This window comes from Lineus longissimus, chromosome 14 (assembly GCF_910592395.1).
Source record: "Lineus longissimus chromosome 14, tnLinLong1.2, whole genome shotgun sequence".
NCBI classification, from domain to species: Eukaryota; Metazoa; Nemertea; class Pilidiophora; order Heteronemertea; family Lineidae; genus Lineus; species Lineus longissimus.
In genome coordinates this window covers 4,769,300-4,776,084 of record NC_088321.1, presented here as the reverse complement: position 1 = coordinate 4,776,084, position 6,785 = coordinate 4,769,300, and the positions used below count along the sequence as shown (strand labels likewise).

At 41.9% G+C, this 6,785-nt stretch overlaps 1 long non-coding RNA gene across 1 annotated transcript; it reads left to right on the top strand.

Annotated features, from left to right (window-relative positions):
- Positions 1-512: 512 nt before the first annotated feature.
- LOC135499081 (uncharacterized) lies at positions 513-2,474 on the top strand. The gene is made up of 4 exons (XR_010449220.1): positions 513-753; positions 1,104-1,363; positions 1,801-1,902; positions 2,216-2,474. It is a non-coding gene; the product is annotated as an uncharacterized LOC135499081 (long non-coding RNA).
- Positions 2,475-6,785: the final 4,311 nt, after the last annotated feature.

The window sequence follows — 6,785 nt, the reverse complement described above, 5'->3', positions numbered from 1 at the left end:
TACAAACCCAGCACGATACACACGGTCAGTGCATCGGCCGTATACAAATGTACGTAAAGCGTGAAAGGCTTCACACCGGTAAAATTATGGCATTTTCCATTCTATCGGTAAAGTACGGCGTGAATCAATCATAAAAACGTTACCACCATTTCAACGCTGCTTCAACCATTTCAACCATTTCAACCATCTCGCTACGAACTTCTGGGCGTTGTCATCTATAGAATAGTACAGAACCGGCGGCGATCCTCACTCAATCGCGGACGGAGTCGAAGTGCTGTCTTGAACACACATGCCCATGGGTGTTACCTAAGTCTCGCCAACATCTCGCAAAATCTCGGTAAACAATTTTTTGGCGCGGAAATAATAATACAATAACGGGGTCAAACCGGGTCAAGGGAGAAGTCAGCTGATCGCAATAACAAACGATCACTGATCGTCACAACATTGATTGTCATAATCATGAAACATACTATCACTTAGTACATGTGCTTTATGCCTTCCTTTACAGTGTCTGACAGCAGCGACATTGGTGACTTTCAAGAAGATTTGAAGGCATGTATGGCAAATGCGGGCGTCATCACAGCTACAAGTACAATCCAAAGAAACAGAAAACACATGAGCCCAAAAAAAAGCCCGGACCTTCAAGAAAGATATCTTCTATTTAGCCTTACTTCCTCCCACCAGGGTCAGTGGTGCCCACATTCCGGCAATTCAACAAGACTGCTATCCAATTGCGCATGGACTCAGGCTATGGTAAGATCTCTGCATAACTGGTCAGGTCACCTAGGTTTGGAAAAAAGGAGTGCTTGTTACTCAAAACCTTAGGTCACCATTTGTAGCATAAAAAACCTGTGGTGCAGTGGTCAATTTTAAGGTTTTTTACTCAGTTGGCCGCCGGAGAAGGTCCTGGTTCAAAAAAAGTTGTCCTGTAAGTTACATGTTTTGATTCAAAACTAGAGATTCAGAGAATCAGCACTTGTCCACAGACACAAGTCCGTCTGAAAATCTATCCCGGACAACAGGTCAAGTGCTAAAATCTAACACTGGTGTTGCATAGGTCAAAAGCGCATCATATAATTACAAGTCTCTCTTTTTTTCCTCAGGCTATGCATATGGTGACCCTCCTGATGGTGGTGAAGTTCGAGACAAGCCTGTGACGATATCCTTGCCCTATGACATCACCTCGGCGAAATTCCAGGATACAGTACATCGCTGGTTTCCAAAACTTGAGGGCAGAAAATTTGACCTGTACAATGTACCAAGAGGGGGAGGTAGTGGCCGAAAATTGTCGTTGGTTGTCCCAGCCCTTCCAAAGACCCTAAGGGATGCAAATTAGAAAGGAGTCACCTTCATTAAAGAATAGGTAAGTCGTTTGTTGCGAAAAATATCATGGGCTCTTTGCCACTGCCACTGAGTTTGTGAAAATAGCTGACAAGGAATGACATGAAAAGCTGACAGATCATGTTCGTGTCATAGAAGGCACCATGACATGTCATGAATCACTTCACTGCAATGATGCACCACAACCTCGTCCTCTGGGTAATCTTTAATAATAGGTAAGGTAAGCACTTTTTAGGCTAATTTCAGTTCTTTTTTATATGGCCAATCACATCCTTCAATGGCCACAATGCATTCAGGGTGTTGTGAGCATCCAATATAAGGAACATACACACTGGGAACAAGGTTGAGTGCATCATGCTTGGTTCTCAACAAGTCTATCACCAGGCTTTGGTCCGTGTCAACGGCCGGACCAAGAACTTTTCATGGAATAATTCTGAACCAAGAATACTTATTCTTCAGGAGACTGTCCACCAGTCATCCCTGGAGGAAGCAGGTGAACTGTTACTTGAAGCTATTGACCAGGATGAAGCAGATGAACAGTTAGCTGAAGCTACTCATCAGGTAGGCTTAGTCTGTTAGTGTGAATTAAAGGTTTTTGAAGACTGTGGCACATTGGCTATGTGCAGTTCAAATTGGTTGAAAAATAAGTGTAACTTGACGAGAGGAGTATTGAGGTTCCTCTCTGTTGATGGAGATTTATATTCTTGTCGACTCCAAAAATAGTTGTGCCGACTCGACTATCCCAAAAAAACAATGTTTTTTTAAGCCTATCTAAATATCTACACTGGCTGTCCAAAAAGTTACTTAATCTTAGTTTGTAAAGGTCATTGATCTGTCAGTATGATTCTAATACATAAATGTCTTTCTTCTTGAGGTGGTGGTTGGCTAATGAGAACTGTAGCGATTTTCCTCCTGGTTGACTCGGTGATGTACCGGATGCTTCTGAGATATAGCACCATCCATAGAGTGTCACACTTGATCATTGTCACAACCATTACTGTGGTTTATCACAACCTGGTTAAAGACTTGTCTTGACAAGTCTAATATATGAATAGGATAACCAAAGTACTTTATAGATGATCCCAACGTACGTTATCCGAAGAGCGCCGCTACAAAGTCTGTGGGTAGGTATAGATGGCCAACAAAGTCATCAATTTAACGAAAACGTATATTTCTTTCTGTCTCATAATAAGGTATTGTACACCGATCATGCTCATAACCTTGCTCAGCAATAAATTCCTGTAACATAACCTAACTGTCGTTTCATTTATTTGCTTTCCTATTTAGTATAAACCATGGGTGGCCCGATGCCATTTAAAGTAGAACATTAGTGTATTCACGACCCTTGTCAACTACACCAGCGGCGTCCCGACGGGGCGGAGCCCGCCGGGAGCCTGAGTACCAACCTTTCGGCTTGAGACCCAAGTCAAGAGTGATTACATAACAAAATTAACGTCTTTTATAGCTTCACGACGCCACGCCACATCCAATCACGAGGCTAGAATCACGTCACGTGACCCGAAATTTGGTCAATTTTTGAGAGGGAGTGCCGAATATAATTCGAAACGGCAAGCATGCGGTTCTAATAACCAGAAAACTGAAACATGAAATTGATCCCATATTGTTAGAAGAAAAGATAGGAAAAACTTCCATGGCTTTTTAATGGAAGAGTTTTTAGCACTTTTGAACTAAACACAGGGCATATCTAGGAAATGACACCGCCGTGCGTAATGGTTAAGCCTTAATAGCGTAAATGGATGTGACGCCGCATTCTCAATTTGTACCGATACGATCGCCTCGATAACTCTATGACGAAACACTTAACCTTCAATCGAACACATCCAAATCTTTCTAATGATTCTCAAGATCATATATACAAATTTTGATAATGGTTATGTGTCTAAATCTTACATATTTTTAACTTCTAAAACAGGTGTCGGACACTGGAAGCTCGAGCGTCTAAGGTATTACGTCAGTAGAATAAGACGGCGGAATCGCACTTCATCTAGCTTTGTCATTGAATGTCTTAAACTCAAAGCACATAACCCTAAAATGGTTACATACTACTGGTAGTTGACATAAATAAGAATTCTTATTCAGGATTTAGTGAGATTTTGATGTACAGTTCAGGAAATATTAAAGAATGACTGAGGGACGTGTGTCCAGACCGAAAGTGTACGTCGTTGTCAACGTAGTAAAGTGATTTGACGCGGATCACAGGACGTAGAAGGCGTGACCCGTAAAACTTGCAAAAATAGTATCATAGATGAGTCATAACCTGAAAAAGACGTACACCATTGTCTCAACAATATCTCTGACTACAAAGTCTTAAAACATGAAAGAGTTCGTAAGCGTAGGCGTGACGTTATTTCAATCGATACACGGTGGATTGTCCGAAAGAACTGTCATCCAAGCGCGCGGAAAAGAGTCCGACGGCGCGTCAAAAGTGTCCTATTAAATCTCTGATTTCTTCATCGAACTTTCGATCATATCATGATTTGCATAGCAAGAATATGAGGTGAGTGACCGCAAATACATCATCTGGGCGTAATAAAGGATTTGGTGAGGAAGAAAATATGTTTTAGATGGAGTTTTGAAACGTAACAAGTATAAAACCGTAGCGGTGCAATGTACACGAAATGTACACAGAGCATAACAATGGACCACACAATGTGAGATTGGAGATTGAACGAGGAACATGGCGTCGGAAACAAAGATTTTTTTTTTACTCGAACTTTTTCCACTTTATTTCACGTTTATTACTTTTTGGCAGCATTCCTAGTGAACTCTTAGCACTGCACAAGTTATATGCTATGCACCATACTGTTATTGTCACATATTTTTCTGATAAATAGCACCTTTCTCAGCAATATTGTTCGTTGGGAAATTGCAAATTTTTCCCGCCATATCGGAAGCACACAAATATCAGTACTCAGTGTACATGGTGTACACGGTGTATGTATCATGTGCATATATACATAGGCATACAGTGTAGGCGGACACATATCAGATCGGAAGGTGCCGGACAAGTATTTTAGATTCCTGGATAATACCTACATGGTTTCTCCGAATCATACTACTTGGGATACACCAAACCGTTGAAGCTGATACTGACAGAGCTTGATCTTTCTCTAGTTACAGGGCATTCCAAACTTGAAAGAACCAACACCCAACAACTTGAGACCGAGTACCTCACCTGATTTGTTCACATAGTTTTCCCTCGTAAGAAGACAATATCAAGATCCAAGTAAGGTAAATAGGGGCCAAAAAATTATTTCTTTTCTCCCAGTATATATTATAGTATTGCATACTGTATATTCATTTTTCATAGTTTAGTCAGGCCTACCTAGTAGTAGCACCATGTCGATGAACAAACTACGGAAACAGCTTCTGGATGTTATATCGCCATCCAAAAAAACGACGGAACTTGGCAACCAGCAAGATGAAAGTGCTTCTGCAGCTACTACTCTGCAGAATCTATCTTTCATGAGAACCCCAAACCATAAACAACAGAGCAGAGACGAACAGGACACCATTTTCTCACATAATCTGACATCAACCCCACACGACGTGGGAGCAGCAGTCGGTGGGAGAGATATAAATGAAAATAAAAGAAGCCATGGTGAGATAGGTTCGCCAAACAGTTCAGGGGACTCACCCCTGCAACAAGCCAAGCGGGGAAACCAGAGACACGGACCCACCTATACACCTACCCAAATGGTAGACAGCGCTGGACTACTTGAGTATATCGGCAAACTCTTTGAGAGAAGGGAAGAAATATTGGAAAAAAGGGAGGAGACACAAATGAGGAGATTGGATAGCCTGTCAAAGCAAATCGAGGACCTATCACTCACTATAAATGACAAAATTGACCATGCAGTCGAGACTGCGGTGGCTAGGCAAATGCCAATAATAGAAACCCTAGTTGAGCGCAAACTACAAGTCTCTACAGAAACTATAATGGCAGAAGCGAGGAAGAACATAAAATCCGACTTAACAAGCATCAAACTTGAAGTAAGGGAACAACTAAAGCGCGAGTCAAACATCATCATCTATGACCAAAAGGAAAGTGCATCGGATGATCCGGCGATAAGAGCATCAGACGATCTGAAAACCACCACAAACCAACTGAGAGAGTTCGGGCTAAGGGTCATCTCCCCGGACAGAGTGAGACAGGCTAATGACGAAGTCGTGGTAAAGAGCCTAAGTAGAATGGACGTTAAAAATGTAGACGGGAGACCACGACCACTACTGGCAACACTAAATTCGCCAGTAGAGGCAGATATCAGCACCAGAAGGGCAAGAAAATCGACACCAAAAGGCGAAAGATGTAGAGTAACAAAAGACTTCACTAAGGCGGAGAGAGATAACTTCAAATCGCTCTACGAGGAGCTCGACAGAAGAACCAAAGATGGTGAAATAAATCTTATTATTAAGAACGGCCAAATAGTGAAGAGACAGCCCTTTCCCAATAGACCCCACCACAAAGGTGGGGAATAACAACATCGCCCCTACTACAGACTATGTATGCATCCTATACTCTAACGTAGACCAGATAACAAACAAAATGAATGAATTAATGGCAGTTGTCCACGATGAGAACCCAGACATCATAGCTCTAACTGAAATCAAGCCAAAAAACACAATTTACCCATTGAAGGCAACGGACATCCTCATTCCGGGTTATCAAGACCCAGTCACCAACTTAGAATATCCTGGACGTGGGGTATGTCTATACGTCAAAACCGGTTTATCTTTTGACTTCGAGGGGTTAGATAACAGCTTTAAACAATCCGTATGGGGGACTTTGCGGACAGACCAAAACGAACCTTTACACATAGGATGCATATATAGAAGCCCAAATAGTAGCCCGTTTGAAAACGCTCAATTAAATTCACTTCTCGAGAAAAAACTAGAATCACAAACAGATAACTACGTCATAATGGGGGATTTCAACTATCCTGAAATAAACTGGGAAAAGGAAACAACTAAGGTGGGAAACAGGCACCCTGCCTTTCACTTCCTCGACCGAGTGCATGACTCTCTAGCACACCAAGTTGTGACAAAACCAACAAGACACAGAAATGGACAAAGATCAACTCTTGATGACCTAGTGTTAGTTTCCGATCGAAATCTGATCCAGGAAGAGGTTGAACACAAGCCAGGTCTTGGTAAAAGTGACCATGAGTGACCGAAAAGACACAATGCAAGTTCCAGTATCAAAAGGCAGATTACGGTAAAATGAGGCAGGAACTACAAGACCTAACACTGGCAGAAGAGATTATTGACCTAGATGCAAACCAGGCCTGGCAGAAAATAAAAGAGAAGCTAATAACCATGAGAGACAAATATGTACCAAAAAATAGAGTTAGATCGGGTAGAAATAGGAGATTCAAACCACTCTGGATGAACGACCACGCACTTGGAAAAGTCCGTGCAAAACA